The following is an 18,234-nucleotide window of genomic DNA, read 5'->3' as shown; positions in this document are numbered from 1 at the left end:
CTAACTTTAGGAAGTGCATTATGTCTGTAAGCCACATGGCTATTGAAGGAGGAGTTGGAGATTTCCATCCTAGTAAAATTCTACGCCTTGCCAGCAGTGTAGTAAATGCTACTATATTAGAATCTTTGGTGGTTAGGAGATTGAAATCTTTTGGAACTCCAAATATGGCTATCTGGGGTGAGGGTTCGAGATTAACAGAGAAAACCTCTGTCAGTATCTTAAAGATAGTAGTCCAGAAGGTTACCAGCCTAGGGCATGACCAAAACATATGGGTAAGATTGGCTGGGGATAAAGCACATCGATCACACTTGTCCTCTACATCAGGATATATTGCTGCGAGTTTAGATTTGCAAAAGTGAAGCCTATGGAAGACTTTGAATTGAATAAGGCCTAATCTGGCACAAGAGGTTGAGGTGTTAATGCTGTCTATCGCTCCATCCCACCACTCGTCAGTGAAGTTTTCATTGAGTTCAGTTTCCCATTTGTTCCTATTTTTGGTTAGAGAGTGTGTGTCGAGACAAGTGAGAGTGGTATATATTTGAGATAAGGCCTTTTTGACCTGGTGTGAACGCCATAAGATTTTCCCAGGGTTGGTTGTGTGGCATTTCGGGGTAAGAGGGGTATTGGGTTTTCACAAAGTCTCTGATCTGAAAATAACGAAAGAGATTACTCCGGGGCAAGTCATATTTAGTGCATATCATCTCGAAACTACAAAAATTTTTATTCTCAAAGAGGTTCGAAAAGTTTGTAAGGCCTCTGTCCTTCCAGAGCAAGAAGGCGGAATCCAAAGTGGAGGGAGGGAATAGATGATTTTTATTTATAGGACCATTAATGGAGCTGTCTGCAAACTTAAAGTGGAGACGAAACTGGGCCCAAATCTTAAGGGTAGCTAACACCACTGGGTTGCAGGTAAATTTGGAGAGGGATATAGGCAATTTAGAGTAAATCATTGCAGGAGGGGAGGATATATAGCAAGATTCAGCTTCCAGCAAGCACCAGTCTGTCAAAGGAGAGTGAAGCCAGTAATTTATCTTTTGAATATTGGCAGCCCAGTAATAGTAAATGAAATTAGGCAACGCCAAGCCACCATTGTCACGGCCTCTTTGCAATGTGTGTTTTTTAATCCTGGGCTGTTTGCCTTGCCAAATGAATGTGGAGATGATTTTGTCAAGAGATTTAAAGAATGATTTGGGCAGGAATAATGGGATGCACTGGAAGAGGTATGAGAATTTAGGGAGTATCGTCATCTTTATTGACTGTATCCTGCCTACTAGGGACAGAGGCAGACTGCCCCATCTTTGGAGATCTGATTTTACCTGATCAAGTAGGGGGGAGAAATTGGCAGAAAAGAGAGAGGGGAATGAGTTTGTTATCTGTATACCAAGATATTTAAAGCCTTGAGCTGAGATATTAAATGGTAGTTCGGCTTGTGTGATTTGTTTAGCACTATTGTTGATAGGATAGAATTCACTTTTTCTATAGTTCATTTTGTACCCGGAAAAACCGCCAAAGCTCTGAAGGATTGAGATAAAAAAAACAAAGACGTAATTTCACCGAAAAATAGAGGGTAGCAACATTTAAAAAAATATGTGCCCTGTTTACCCGTACCTCCTCCGTTCTGTTCGTGGTGATTTGGGAGGCAATAGATTATTTTTGCCCCGCGCATATTGCCCTGTAATTAGACCACGCGACCACAGCTCCGTTGTGTCTCTTATTGTCCAAATGTTCCCTGAATTTTAGCTGCATGTTTTTCCAGCATGTAAATCCGACTCCCCTTCTTTCCCCCTGCCAATACTGTGTCGTTTGTGACATTTACCAACGTTTATGCTATCAATAGTTCGAAGCTAGCGTTAGATGCGAGGCTGCTCGGGAACATTATTTGTTTCACAAAATAGCCTGATTTAGTTGACCATGAACATCAGAGACTAGACTACATTACGAATGTTCATTTAAAATACTCTATAGTGAACACTGGTTTAAGAACATGAACCAGAGAACAGCAGTAAATGCAAGAACCCAAGGTCGTCGCTGATGATGTTGCATTTTCGATTAGGATACGCTTACGGGATTAAAGGGACGGGCGACGGGCTAAGAGAGAGGGAAGGGATTTCCAGTAGGGCTGCCACAAACGATTATTTTCATAGTCGACTAGTCACCGATTATTTTAACGATTAGTCGACTAATCGGATCATAAATTACAGCTTATCGCACAATTACTCAATCGCTCTTATTTAGCTATCATCTTCTAAATCAGCTTCTAAATTTAGCTTGAAGTTGTTAGTTGTTGTTGTAGGCATGTGCTAACTAAAAATAAAGACAATTAAAATGATTGTTCACTCAAAAATAGATATTTTAATGAACTTTGCAGATTTATTTCTGGCATCACTTGCATGTAATGTAATGTAAAGAGTAGTAGAGGGTGCAAACTGCTGAGTAAAATGAGGTAGGCTAGGCACTAGGCAACCAAAAGAATACAAAAACAAAAGTAAATACCGGTACTTGTACAGAGTACAAAAGTTTTGCTTTGCTTCACTCATCTCATAGTAGAACGCGCCTTCTTAGCACTGTAACGTTAAGACAACATTTTTAGCTATTTGATAAGTATCGCTTTGATGACAACGTAAAATAATGTAAGAAGGCTTTTAACGTAACGATATCGTTAGCCAATAACAAGCTAACTAGCTTACCGAGACGAGCCATCGTCTTCCTCGTCATCTGCCACAACGTGCTTCCTTTTTAGATGCTCGCGCATCATAGACGTGCTGCCATGATAAGCGAGTTCAGCTTTGCAAATTTTACATTTTACATTCTTTTTTTCAACGTTGTGGTTGAAATGCTCCCACACTTTAGAGGTACGAGGACAGGAAGACATTTCTCTGTTTGTTTTTCCGGGGAAGTCACGTGTGCCCCGGATGACCGACACTGCGCATGTACATCAAAGACACTGGGAGACGCTAGCCAGTGGCAGCTTCAGGGAAGAAAAACGAATGCTTATCGAATGAAATGAATGGTCTTTATTGTCATTGATATAGTACAGGTACCAAACAACGAAATTTGGGAGGGGGGGCTCCCCTGGTGCTAGGCAAAAAAAAAAAAAAAAAACGCTTATTTCAGCTAACAAAAAAACATGCGACTACGGCGATTACCAAATATGTCGGTGACGATTTTGGTAGTCGACGTCGTCGTGACTAGTCGACTAATCGTGGCAGCCTTAATTTCCAGAAATCCAAATGTCCCGCTAAATTCGGACCAATCACAAAACTGTTTTGCAAGCGCGTCGACGAGGTTAATTGCAACATTGTAACATATTGTAACTTACTACATCCTAAATCGGAACGAAATGTAGGTCTGAAAGCGGCCTAAACTAGCTTCAATCTGATTTTTTTCTGTTCTCCGGTCATAAAGTGGACTGAATCAATTAGTGGCGGAGAAAATGTATTCGTGGCGGCCCGCCACCAATAAATACATATAGAGGAAACACTGCCTACTGATTGTATCCCTTTCTAACTAATGTCATTTCAGAGTGTTTATTTCAATCTTGCAAGAGGAGCTTCTGTACAGTCAACATGGTGCCGCATCAATATGCCGACGGACCGTTGTGCCGACAGCCCTCCCTGCATGTGAATGCTCTCCGCTTCTCTGTCTAGGTGCATGTGGGAAAACTAGGGTTGGGGTTAGGTGCTACTAGGGATGCTCCGATCTGGATTTTTGGGGCCGATACCGATCACCGATTTTTTTCCTCAAGATCAACCGATACCGATACCGATTTTAAAAAAAATACATAACTGTAGGCCTACTGACTGGATAGCCTACATATTTTTTGCTTTTTAGACAAAAGTTTTGATCCATTAGGCACCAAGCAAACGCAGACCCATTGTTATGGCATAGTAAAGGTCTGGCCTATCACCCAGTTAGGGCCTGAAGCCCAAGTCAGTCGATATGGCTGTATAAAAGAGATCATAAACGTGGCCTTCATGGTTTACAAACTGTTACGTCCTCCTATGTTTTCTGTTCAGTTATCTGTCTTCCCCAGGAAAAAAAAAGAAAAAAAGATCGTTTTTTGCGATCGAGTCATTTTGAGTGAAATCGGCCGATTTAAACCGGTGGCCGATAAATCGGAGCATCCCTAGGTGCTACGTCGACTTGGTACATGCTGGCATGTCTAACCCTAACCCTAATCCTATCCCTAACCCTACCCCTAACCCCAACCCTACCCCTAACCCCAACCCTAACCTTAACCGTAGCACCCTAGCACCTAACCCTAACCCTAGTTTTCCCACATGTACCGTCGTGTCAGCTCTCGCAGAAATCCGCTAATAAACTGTCGGCATCGTGGTCCGTCGGCACAGCGGGTGGGCCCCAGTCAACATAGGGTTCCAAAGTAGGGGTGGGCATCAATGATCGACGATCGATAATTGATCGATAAGGATCTTGGTCGATCACAAAATATTTTGCTCGATAATCGTTGATATTTAAAAAAAAAAAAAAATTTTATATAATAATAATAATGGAAATTAGTTTGTCCACGTGTCACCAGATTGCGTTCGTCTCTCACCCCTGAACATGTTAACATGATCATCTTTCTGAACAAGAACCAGTAGGCCTGCCGCCTACAGTCTCTCGCTGGAGTTTAAATTTAAGTTAAGCTGGACGCTCTTAAGGACACTAACGTTTTCAGTAGGGATGTCCCGATCCCACTTTTTCACTACCGATACCGATACCGATACCTGGGCTTCGGGTATCGGCGATACCGATACCGATCCGATATTTGTATACATTTTTTGACCCCTGAATAATAACATTTTTTTTTTTTTTTTTTTTCCTTTTCCTAACACCAGGGGAGCCACCCCTCCTAAATGTCGTTGTTTGGTACCTGTACTGTAGCAATGACAATAAAGACCATTCATTCATTCATTCATTCAAATACCTCCCCAGTATATAGTCCACACCAACAACAGTTAAATTAAAGACTGCCAGCCTTTATTAAAGCAACACAAATAGTACTCTGCAGTACTCAGTGACCAGTACTCAGTAACTGGTTTAAAGTTAAAACTATTTAAACAGCAGCATTCAGCATTGTAGAAAAAATAGTTATGTCTGATAAGTCTTTTTTCAAGTGTAGCCAACTAACAGTAAAAACAAAATGGCTGTAATACACAAGTTAAATATAACTTCCCAAATAAATATGTAAAGTATTCCAAATAAATAAGAATAACAGCTGCTTTGACAATTGTAAACACAACAACAACAAAAAACAACAACAACAACAACACACGTTTCTTATGTGCCGTTTCTTTGTAACAAAGCTCTTGAACATTGTTCACTTAAGCATGAGGGAGAGATTCTTCTTCAGGAAGATTAGCTTTTCAGCATTCTGTGCAGTCAACCTGTTCCTTCTGTCATCAATAATAATTGAGGCTGTGCTAAAGAGCCTCTCACTCTCTACACTTGTACAAGGAGCACAGAGAAATTTAGCTGCTGTGGCTGCCAGGGAGGGCAGTCGAGGTTGGTTGACTTTCCAGAAAAGCAAGGGATTGTCTGACCGTGGAATAGGTGCCTCACTGAGGTAGGTATGCACTTGAACTTGTACGCTTGTGGTTATCCCAGGATCAGGTAGGCCTACTGTGCGTTCCTCCAGGATTTCATCAAAGATGTTGGCAAGGCTGCTGCTGCTGGTACTGGTGCCTGTCGCCTCCAACCGTGGAGTCTTGTCTGCTGGCTCAGAGGCTGTAGTTCCCTCCTCCAACACTTCCTCCATCTTCCCTACCTGAATGAATGAATGAATGGATGAATGAATGGACTTTATTGTCATTGCTACAGTACAGGTACCAAACAACGAAATTTAGGAGGGGTGGCTCCACTGGTGTTAGGAAAGGGGAAAAAAACACTTTTTTTAAAAAATCACAAGAAGGGAAGGAGCTGGTTTACATAAATAAAGGCTATGTACACTATCCACTGTACTATACTGTACAGATAGACGACTAGGGTTGTCATATTGCACAATAGTATTGTTTCACGTTATTTAAAGTGTCACAGTTTGCAGGCTTGAAATGTACATGTTTGCACTACACCTGATTTTTTCAGTCCAGCAGCTGCCATACAATACCTCTGCAATACATACCTCTGCCATTAGTGCTGTCTTTGCAAGCCTCACACTGTCTGCATTTGTGAAGTACCTGTATAATAAAATAGCTAATATTAGTCAAATAATTTCCGTAATCAAGTTACTTGTCACACACACACACACACACACACACACACACACACACACACACACACACAGACACACAGACACACAGACACACACACACACACACACACACACACACACACACACACACACAACGTTGAATCAGATTAGGCTAAATAAAGTTAACAGAAATTCCCTTACCTGTCTTTGTACCGTGGATCAAGCAGGGTTGCAACCGAGTATAACGGTTCAGACTCCAAGTTGTCAAAACGCCTGTTGAGTGCGTCGAGGAGGGTGCTTTTCATCGTTTTAATCCCCTGGTCAGTGTCGTTTTCCCGACTGAGGACACGTCTCAGGACACACACGATGGGGATGACATCAGCTAGTGATGCCGATGAGGCACTCACCTCTCTTGTCATCTCCTCGAAAGGGGCCAACACCGTGACAGTCCGCTCCAACAGCCCCCACTGGTTTGCTGTTAGCGTCGCTGGCAGGTCATGTTCAGCCACATACACCGAGAGTGACCGTTTCTGCGCGATGAGGCTTTCAATCATGTAGTGGGTGCTGTTCCACCGAGTCTGAACGTCCTGCTGCAGACGCTTAGGCGGCATGTCCCAGGCCACCGTCCCACCCTGCCTGAAAACCTCAACTATCATCCCAGTCCCGAAGAAAAGCACGGTGAGCTGCCTAAACGACTACCGCCCGGTGGCACTCACACCAATCATCATGAAGTGCTTCGAGAAACTAGTCCGGGCCCACATACTCACACGCCTCCCGCCCAACCTGGATCCATACCAGTTCGCCTACAGAGCCCACAGGTCCACAGAGGACGCCATAGCGACGACTCTCCACGCCACTCTATCCCACCTGGAGAGGGGAAACAGCTACGCGAGACTGCTCTTCGTGGACTTCAGCTCCGCCTTCAACACCATCCTTCCAGACAGGCTAGTGACCAAACTACTAGACCTGGGTCTATCACACTCTATATGTGCGTGGATCAAGGACTTCCTGACCGACCGCCCCCAGAGGGTGCGGGTGGGCCCCCACACCTCCACAGCCCTCAGCCTCAGCACTGGGTCCCCCCAGGGCTGCGTGCTAAGCCCCATCCTCTACAACCTCTACACCCACGACTTCACCCCCGTCCACCCCAGCAACTACATCGTAAAGTTTGCAGACGACACCACCGTGGTGGGATGTATCTCGGGGGGGGACGAGGCGGCGTACAGGGATGAGGTAGAGCAACTGAGCAAGCTGTGCAAGGTTAACAACCTGCTGCTAAACAAGTCAAAGACCCAGGAATTCATCGTAGACTTCAGGAGGAAAAAGTCAGAGATCCAGCCCCTGCTCATCGACGGAGAGAGCGTGGAGAGAGTCTCAACCCTCCGATTCCTGGGACATCACATGCGGGATGACCTGGCCTGGAAGGACAACACAAAAGGCACCATCAAGAGGGCACAACAGCGGCTATACACCCTGAGATGCCTCAGGAAAGAACACAACAAGCAGGAGATACTGGTGGCCTTCTACCGCGGCGCAGTGGAGAGCATCCTCACCTACGGCATCTGCAACTGGTTCTACAGCTGCACAACAGCGGAGAGAAACGCGCTACAGAGAGTCGTGAGAACAGCACAGAAGATCACCGGCGCCCCCCTCCCCTCTCTGGAAGAGCTGTACAACACACGCTGTCTCAGGAAGGCCTCCAAGATCTCCAGGGACCCGACCCACCCTGGGCACGTACACTTTATCAGGCTGCCCTCGAAAAGGAGGTACAGGACCCCGGCCGCTAAGACAAACAGACTGAAGAACTGCTTCTACCACAGGGCCGTCAAGGCCCTGAACACAGCAAAGGCCTAAGTTCTGGGCCCAGGACAGTCTGGACGGATTGTATGGCAGCTAGTGCTGAGGCACAAACATGTACATTTCAAGCCTGCAAACTGTGACACTTTAAATAACGTGAAAAAATACTTTTGTGCAATATGACAACCCTAGTTGACTATCTGTGCAGTATAGTACAGTGGATTGTGTACATAGCCTCTATTTATGTAAACCAGCTCCTTACCTTCTTGTGATTTTATTCTTTTTCTAAAAGTTTTTTTTTTTTCCTTTCCTAACACCAGGGGAGCCACCCCTCCTAAATTTCGTTGTTTGGTACCTGTACTGTAGCAATGACAATAAAGTCCATTCATTCATTAATTCATTCATTCATTCATATGAAGTTCTAGTTGTAAGTCCTGCAGCCGTGAATATGCCAAAGGCGAGTGCTTGAAATGGCCTACCATTTTCCGCCCGTTAGCCAGTGCGTCACTCACGCTGCGCTGCGACAACAGTCCCTCATGCACAATAAGCTGCATAGTGTGCGCAAAGCATCCCAGACTCGCCACTCCAAGTTGGTCCATGCCCTTCTTCATATTTTTAGCATTGTCTCTTAAAACGACATGGACTTTGCTTTTGTAAATTTTCCATTCGAGCAGCATCTCCTCCATGGCTGCCTTAATGGAATCCCCAGTGTGTGAGCCACGGAACTCACAGGCATGCAGCACCGCTTTCTTGAAAGTAAAATCAGAGTCTATCCAGTGTGCTGTGAGACTCAACAACGACATTGGACACACGTCTGAGCTCCAAATGTCCGTTGTGAAGCTAATAGCATCGACATTCTCCAATAGTTTGGCGAGGAACTCACACACTTCATTGTGCTTTTTCGGGATGGCATTTTCGGTTATATAATGCCGACTGGGCAAAGTATAACGCGGCTCTAGGTGTTCAATTAAACTCCGAAGCCCCACATTCTCTACCACCGAAAGTGGTTGGTCGTCGAGCACAATAAACCGAACCAATTTCTCCGTTATTGCTTTTGCAATTTTGCTGTCTGGGGGGAGTTTCTCTCGCCTCTGCATTGACTGTAGCAATGTCTGCTGTTTCAGGGGCTTTTTCTTTGCAGCAGACGCTTGCAGGTAGGCCTGGTGCTGTTCCACATGGTGTTTTTTTAAATGTTTAATTACATTAGTGGTGTTATACCGATTAGCATCGCTGCCACCCCTCGAAACTGTTATTTTGCAAATCTTGCATTCCGCTGATGGACTTTTTTCGTCTTTAAGACTGAAGTATTCCCACACTGCTGACATGACTCTCACAAAGCTACTAGCCAACTGTCATGCACGTGACCACTGGCGACTACTGTTGTCGTCACTTGAGTGACACGCCGGAACGGGCACGCGGATCGGGCACGCGGATCGGAGCCTTTTTTTTTTCTGGTGCGATCTCCGATCCAGCATTCAGGACCAATATCGGGTCGATATCCGATCTCAGTATCGGATTGGGACATCCCTAGTTTTCAGTCATCCTCCTATTTGTGAGTAACTGTTTTTTTACTGCTCCTATGGTGAGTTACTTATTTTCTATATTTTTATTTATAACGTAAAATGTGTTTTAAAGTTAAACAATTTAGGCTACTCACTGCCTTGTTTAAGAGGATTGTTATCTGACTGTAGTGTCTAGTTTGAAAGTGAATGAATGAATGTGTGCAATGGCAACACAAAAAAAGTTTTTTCCCCAAGGAAAAAAAAATTTGTTTTAATGAAAAACGTTTTTATTTATTTTTTAAAATATATATATTTTTTTTTAATGAAAAAAAAAGCTTAGCGATAATTGATCGTTAATTCTTGCGATTATCGGAAAAGAAATTTTGATCGTTTGCCCAGCCCTATTCCAAAGTACAAAGCCCACCTCTCTATGGGGTTGGTTCTTCTTATAGTTTCAACATTCCGTTATTGTACAACATCACGTGGGTACAGATAACACAGAGCATAACTATTTCACTTTAGCCTTGGAGAGAAGGGAGTGAGAGTCTCTCTTTATCTAGCACCTGCACTTTTAGTCACATACCATTCTTGTTATTCATCCAGTCTTCAGTGAATGATAAGATCATCATTATTGTATAAAAGACATGTTTCTCCCCCGCCAGCTGGTCAGCGCAGTCTGTCAGCACGCGTCCCGCCACACCGTCTGGCTGCTTTGGCCCATTTTTCAAAATCTGTCAGTTATTTACAATTGACTGCATGTTATAAGAGTGTAATAAGAGTGTAATAATAAGAAAAACACAAAATCGGAATGAGATTTTACATGTTTTTAGTCAAATAGATACTGTGATTGCACATAGACAACATATTTATCATGTTCAATTTGAAAGTATAATGGCGCTTTTCCATTTGTCGGCCCGGGTCAGCACGGCACGGTACGGCACGGCACGGTTCTTTAGCTACCCTTCACGAGCAGGAACTACAGGGCCGAAAGGTACCTTTTTGCCAGGCTGCGTGTGACGTGTGACGCTGCACACCGTTGATTGGTCAATGGAAATCGTCATCCCATGTTCATAGATTTCTTCGCTAACCGCCATCTTTAAATACCACAACAGATTTCGCTCTAGGAAAATGTCACTTACTGTTTCTGTAATAACCTATTAATAAAGATTAGAAAAGTTATGCTAACCATCGTATTATCTTAGTTTAATGTAATTTCAATGCATCATAGAACTTTTATTTACAACAAGTGTTAAAGGAGCACAGTCTAATACTGAGCTACTGAGATGCTAACCCGCGGACTCTGGTTGACGCGCTGTGCGTTCTAGTTTGATGTGTGCTGTTGGTTATACACGATCCGTAGTCATTGGTTTGCTGCATAATAAACCTTTATTGCGTTCCTGATTGCCATCTATGGCTTAATCACTGATACAAAACAATAATAATCACAAACTCAGCGCCCTTGCGGTCAAACCTATTTGCCCTTCCGGGGTCAACACCTGACGATAACAACAAATGTACTACCTTATAAAGACCTGCCTCAGGTATTGTGACAGCGCCACCCCATGCCCACACAGTGAATTACAACACATATGACAGGACCATAAATGGCTCTTACAACAAGCATAACAAAAAAATCGCTATTATGGCGATGTGCTGTGCCTATGCTGTTCCTCAGTCCAGCGGCAGTCAAATGCCGGTAGATTCGTGTCTTGCTCCCTTTAAGGCGTTTCCCTGGTTGCGAGATCTAAACTATTAGAACTGAAAGCGGCAGGTAACAGGCACGTAACATCCATATGCTGTATATATATATATACAGTATATCTCAAAAGTGAGTACACCCTTTAGATTTTTACAAATATTCTGTTATATCCTTTCAGGGGATAACATTATCCTACTGAAACTTTGATATAACTTAAAGTAGTCAGTGTGCTGCATGAATAACAGTATAGATTTATTGTCCTTTGACAATTACTCAGTACACAGCTGTAAATGTCTAAACAGCTGGCAACAAAAGTGAGTACACCCCATAGTGAACATGTCCTAATTGTGCCCAATGATGTTGTTTCCCCGCCCTGGTGTCATGTGACTCGTTAGTGTTACAAGGATTCAGGTCTAAATGATAAGCAGGGCTGTTAAATTTGGTGTTTTGGGCACAATTCTCTCTGAATGCTGGACAACATGGCACCTCATGGCAAGGAACTCTCTGAGTGGCTGAAAAAAATGATTATTGCGCTTCACTAAGATGGCCTTGGCTATAAGAAGATTGCCAACACCCTGAAAATGAGTTGCAGCACAGTGGCTAAGATCATACAGCGGTTTTCCAGGACAGGTTCCACTCGGAACAGGCCTCGCCAGGGTCGACCAAAGAAGTTGAGTCCACGTGCTCAGCGTCATATCCAGAGGTTGGTTTCCAAAAATAGACGTGCGAGTGCTTCCAGCATTGCTGCAGAGGTTGCAGAAGTGGGATGTCAGCCTGTCAGTGCCCAGTGCTCAAATCGGTTTGTATGGCCGTCGCCCCAGACAGAAGCCTCTTCTGAAATCGATGCATAAGAAAGCCCGCAAACAGTTTGCTGAAGACAATGAATCCAAGAACATGAGTTACTGGAACCATGTCCTGTGGTCTGGATAAAGCAACAAGCCTTCATTGTCTTGACACATGTAACTGCATCAGAAAAAGCCATATATGCCTATATTTATACATACATATTATATTTATGTATTTTATGTAAAACTTATCTGGCTTACGCTAGTATCGATCACACTATGGATGTGTGTGGCGACTGTATCATACAGAGCAGGCAGGCACACGTCTGCAAAATAGCGGCGACTTGGGAGTGTATACCGGGGCTCTAAATGTGAAATTAGCTGGCGAAATCCTTTATCTTCTACTACAGAGAAAGGCTGGTTGTCGAGGGCCATCAACTCCATTATTTTTTCATTGATTGCTTGAGCCTTTGAGCTGTCTCTCGAGTGAACTTCCTGCAGTTTTCAAATGCGTGTTCAATAGGCACAGCAGCTTTTTTTTTCGCGGCTAGGCTACTAGGCTACTAGTGTTGATATTCCTTCCATACAGCGTGCTTGCAATGGTGAATCTTAAGGTGAGATTCGTTGTGTTGTAACTCGTAGACCTTTGCCCTCCTCTCCGAACTTTTGTCGAACATGTATTGCAAATTGCAAACGCACTCAGAAACTGTGAAGAATGTCCACACCGGGGAGCGAATTTGCGGAACCTAGGATGGTAGGGGAAGGTAGGGCAATACCGCTACCTGATTGGTTGGCTAAGCACTCGTGAAGAGCCCCCTCATTGGCTGCCGACTCGCCTTCCCTGCTTCGCCAACCAATCAGGTAGCGGTATTGCCCTACCTTCCCCTACCATCCTAGGTTCCGCAAATTCGCCACCGGGGAAGGCATGTTTATATTTCCGGCTTCATATTATCGGTTAAATATCGGCTAAAATTTTATAAAACCGATAAATACCGATAAACATTAATTTCCCATTATCGGGCCGATAAATATCGGTGCCGATAATATCGTGCATCCCTAAACATAATTATAAGTTGTAAAATTATTTGGGGGGCCAATATCTTTAGCTAGCTAAAGTAACTTGTTTACTTTATTGTTGTCTTAACAGTTGGTAAAAGAACAGGATTAAAACAAAAATATCAGCAATAACATTGTGCTCTGCAGCAAGCACAATTACAACCCAACTGAAGCCACAATACTGGGACCATTCGTGACTGACAGTCAGTCAAATACTAGGTGAATATGTAATAAACTTGGATTTCATGCATTTCAAGTGGCATCTTTGTAATCATTACGATGTAGTCATGTCTAAGAGGCAGACAAGGCTTCCCTTTAACTCCCCGAGGCTACGACTATGCTATGTCCTGTGCCTATGCTGTTCCTCAGTCGAGCGCGCTTCGTCATCCCCCTTCTAAAACCCCTTTCCATCCCTTATGTCATTTTATCAATGAACATTGTAATACTATTACTGTTATTTCAACATTCAAGCCTCTTTCACACACGGAGATTGTATGAGCCCCGCGTCAGTCAGCCTTTCCGTAGAAATACATCGCTCCGTTATATATATAACGTTACATGTTTTAAGGCTGATCTGTGCATGATAGTGCTGCATTATGTTGATCTATTTATATCGATCTATTCTTGTCAATTCCTTATTACCAGTGGAAAGGGGGAAGGCTAAAACATTTTGAATGGAATAGATAGGACTTTCCGTTCAATGGAGGAAGCATGATACTCGCGAGTTCATCTCTGGCGAAATCCTTTATCTTTATCCCAAGTTGATGTATTAAACAATCTAAGCAATCTAATCAGAGCAGTTGTTATTATGTAATATTATTGATGGATGTGCCATTTTTGATGGAGAGCAGTGAGCGGATGACTGGATGTGAGCATGTATTTGACTAATGCCGATAGATTCGTGTCTAGAAAGGATTTTACAGCGTTCCTTCAAACTATCGTAATTCATGAACTATATGCCCAATCTAAAAAAATCAAACAGTTTCTGAAAGCAGAGAAGTTGCTTACGGATATGTAATAAACTTGGATTTCATGCATTTCAAGTGGCATCTTTGTAATCATTACGATGTAGTCATGTCTAAGAGGCAGACCAGGCTTCCCTTTTACTCCCCGAGGCTACGACTATTACCAAGTCTATCGCTGGGTATATTTACAAGTAGGGATGCTCCGATCTGGATTTTTGGGGCCGATACCGATCACCGATTTTTTTCCTCAAGATCAACCGATACCGATACCGATACCGATTTTTAAAAAAAATACATAACTGTAGGCCTACTGACTGGATAGCCTACATATTTTTTGCTTTTTAGACAAAAGTTTTGATCCATTAGGCACCAAGCAAACGCAGACCCATTTTTATGGCATAGTAAAGGTCTGGCCTATCACCCAGTTAGGGCCTGAAGCCCAAGTCAGTCGATATGGCTGTATAAAAGACATCATAAACTTGGCCTTCATGGTTTACATACTGTTACGTCCTCCTATGTTTTCTGTTCAGTTATCTGTCTTCCCCAGGAAAAGGAAAAAAAGAAAAAAAAAGAAAAAAAAATCGGTTTTTGCGATCGGCCATTTTTGCCGATCACCGATCGAGTCATTTGGAGTGAAATCGGCCGATTTAAATCGGTGGCCGATAAATCGGAGCATCCCTATTTACAAGGTGTGTTGTGTTGAACTGGGTATATTTGCAACAGTGTTGCGGAAAATGAAGATTTCTGCCGAATGCTGCTAACACTGGAACCACGTTATGAAACACCAGTAGCAATCACGAGTTCATTCTACAACATTCTACAACATGTGCTACATTGTGCTACATCTTGATGGGTCTGGCGTCTTGGAGTTCTTCTTAGTTCTTGTGTTCTTCGCAGTCACTGGATCTGTATCCAATACATTTACATCCCACATTCCCAACTAATTCAGTTGAGGTGTGGTCTTGTGAGTTATTATTTAAAGAACAAATGGACTATACAAATGTACAATACATATAATATTATGTTTATTGTTATTTTATAAATAAAATTAACAATTAACAATTAACAAATTAACATACAAAACATGTATACATACAAAACATATACAAAAGGCAAGGCAAGGCAAGGCAAGTTTATTTGTATAGCACATTTCATACAACAGGGGCAATTCAAAGTGCTTTACATGCATTATTTAAAATTACAGCAAGAGGAGCATAAGAAAATAAAAATTACAATGAATAAAAGCAAATATAAGAAGTAAATAGATAAAACATTTAAAAAGACAATAGTTAATGGAAAAAAGACATTGATAGAAGTGTTTCTGTTTAATCATAACTGGTGCAAAACATTAAGGTTTTTAGCTTAGATTTAAATATTTTAAGGGTTTGGGCCTGTTTGATTTCTTCAGGGAGTTTGTTCCAGGAGCATGCAGCAGCGTGACTGAAAGCTGCTGCACCGTGTTTTGTTTTTACTCTTGGAATTATTAGCTGATTTGTCTCAGCTGACCTTAGGGACCTTGCGGGAATATAGGGTGGGAGGAGATCTGATATGTATTTTGGTCCAAGACCATTTTGTGATTCGTATGTAATTAGGAGGATTTTGAATTCAATTCTCTGAGAGACTGGTAGCCAGTGCAGGGATCTCAGGATTGGTGTAATGTGTTCAAATTTCTTTGTTTTTGTTATGACCCTAGCAGCGGCGTTTTGGATGAGCTGCAATTTACGAACAGCTCCTTTAGATAGGCCTGTTAGTAGACCATTACAATAATCAAGTCTACTCGAAACAAATGCATGGATGAGTTTTTCAAGGTCTTGCTTGGACATGAAACCTCTCATTCTTGTTATGTTTTTCAGGTGATAGTAGGCTGATTTAGTTATTGAGTTTATGTGGCTGTTGAAGTTTAGATCGGAGTCTAGAATTACACCAAGATTTCTGACCTGTTTTTTACTGTGAAGAGAGAGAGAATCAAGTTTTGCACTGACTTTCGATCTTTTGTCAGGTGCACCGAATACAATTATCTCTGTTTTGTCCTTGTTTAGTTGGATGAAGTTTTGTGTCATCCAGGCGTTTATTTGCTCAATGCAATTACAGAGATTGTCAATGGGACTATAGTCGTTCGGTGAGAGGGCTATGTAGATTTGAGTGTCATCCGCATAGTTGTGGTAGGCAATTTTGTTATTTTTTATGATGTGTCCCAATGGAAGCATGTAGAGATTGAATAGAAGGGGGCCAAGGATTGACCCTTGGGGAACCCCACATGTCATTTTAATTTGGTCAGATACAAAGTTGCCAATGGAGACATAGTAGCTTCTGTCCTGTAGGTAGGATCTAAACCAGTTTAGGGCAGTGCCCGAAAGTCCTACCCAGGTTTTTAGTCTGTCTATTAGAATGTCATGGTCTACAGTGTCAAAGGCAGCACTAAGATCTAGTAGTACCCAAACTGAGATTTTTCCGGAGTCTGTGTTTACGCGAATGTCATTAAGGACCTTAATAAGGGCCGTTTCAGTGCTATGTAGGGGGCGAAAGCCTGATTGAAAGTCATCAAAGAGATCATTTAGGGTCAAATAATTGCTAAGTTGTTCGTGGGCAACCATTTCAATAATTTTTCCTGTACAGGGAAGGTTTGATATGGGTCTGTAGTTTAGTACAAATGGGTCTAGGCCGTTCTTTTTTAGTAGAGGCTTAATAACTGCAGTTTTCAGGGCTTCAGGGAAGATTCCTGATGAAAGGGAGGTGTTAATTATTTGTATTAGTTCGCCTGCCATGCAGCTAAATATGTTTTTTTAAAAGCTTGTTGGCAGGACATCAAGGGCACAGGTGGATGGTTTAAGACGTGACATGATTTTATCTAGGGTCTTGTAATCAATGGTGTTAAATTGTGACATGGTTGTTATGTCCCCCCTATTTGGGGTTGTTAATGGGGACATGTTTTTCATGCCTGACACAGAAGACCTAATGCCTTGTCTAATGGTTTCTATTTTATTGTTAAAAAAGGATGCAAGCTCATTGCATTTACTAGTTGAGTGAAATTCCTGAGCAATGGGTGTTGGGGGATTTGTTAGTCTGTCAACAGTTCTGAAAAGGATGCGGGCATTATTGATGTTATTGTTTATGATCTTAGAGAAAAATGATTGCCTGGCACTTCTTATTTCTAAGTTATAGTTCTGAAGATTCTCTTTATAGATATCATAGTGGACTTGAAGGTTTGTTTTTCTCCATCTGCGCTCTGCTTTACGACATTCTCTTTTTTGGGTCTTTACGGATGGGGCAGTTCTCCAGGGAGCTTTTTGCTTACCAGAGATGCATTTGGATCTAATGGGTGCAATATCATCAATGGTTTTTGTGATTTTTAAGTTGAAATCGTGTAGAAGGTCATTTACTGAGGTTGGAATAGAAGTTTGGGGGGGGGGCTAGGGAAAAGGCCTGTGTGAACAGTGCACTGGTCTTTTCATTGATATATCGTTTTGAAATAGTTTTAGACATAGTTTGAATAACAGGAAAGATAGATACGTCAAAGAATATGCAACAGTGGTCAGACAGGGCAATGTCAGTTACAACAACATTTGAAATATCTAGGCCTTTGGTGATGATAAGGTCCAGAGTGTGACCTTGATTATGAGTAGGGAGGTTCACATGTTGTTGAAGTTCAAAAACATCTAACAGAACAGAGAGTTCTTTGGCTTTGTTGTCCTCTGAGTTATCTACATGAATATTGAAATCACCAGCAATGATCAGACCATTAAATTCAGTAGTAATGATGGAGAGAAGCTCTGTAAGTTCATTAAAGAAGCTAGTAGAGTATTGGGGTGGTCTGTATACAATTATAAAAATAATTTGAGTGGAACATTTAAAAACAACTGAAAGATATTCAAATGATAAAAATTCCCCGAAGGATTTCTGTTTGCAGTTAAAACTGTCTCGGAAGAAAGGCGATTCCATCACCTTTTTTGTGGGATCTAACGACATCTAAGGTTCTAAAATTGGGGGGTGCTGACTCAATAAGAATTGGTGTCTTGTTATCTTTATCTAACCAGGTCTCAGTGATAAATAAGAAATCTAGTTCATAGGAGCTAATCAAGTCGTTGATTAAGAGAGAATTATTAGCTAAGGATCTGGCATTGAAAAGTGCTAGCTTGAGTGGTTTTGTGTTTGGTCTCTGTGTGGGCTGTGTGTGGCAGGGTACAGAAATTAAATTTGAGGGGTGTATAAAGCATTCAGACTTGCAATTAACTGTTCTGTT

The sequence above is a fragment of the Nansenia antarctica genome, assembly GCF_963989245.1.
Source record: "Nansenia antarctica genome assembly, chromosome: 15".
Lineage (NCBI taxonomy): Eukaryota > Metazoa > Chordata > Actinopteri > Argentiniformes > Microstomatidae > Nansenia > Nansenia antarctica.
This window is presented reverse-complemented; position numbering follows the sequence as displayed.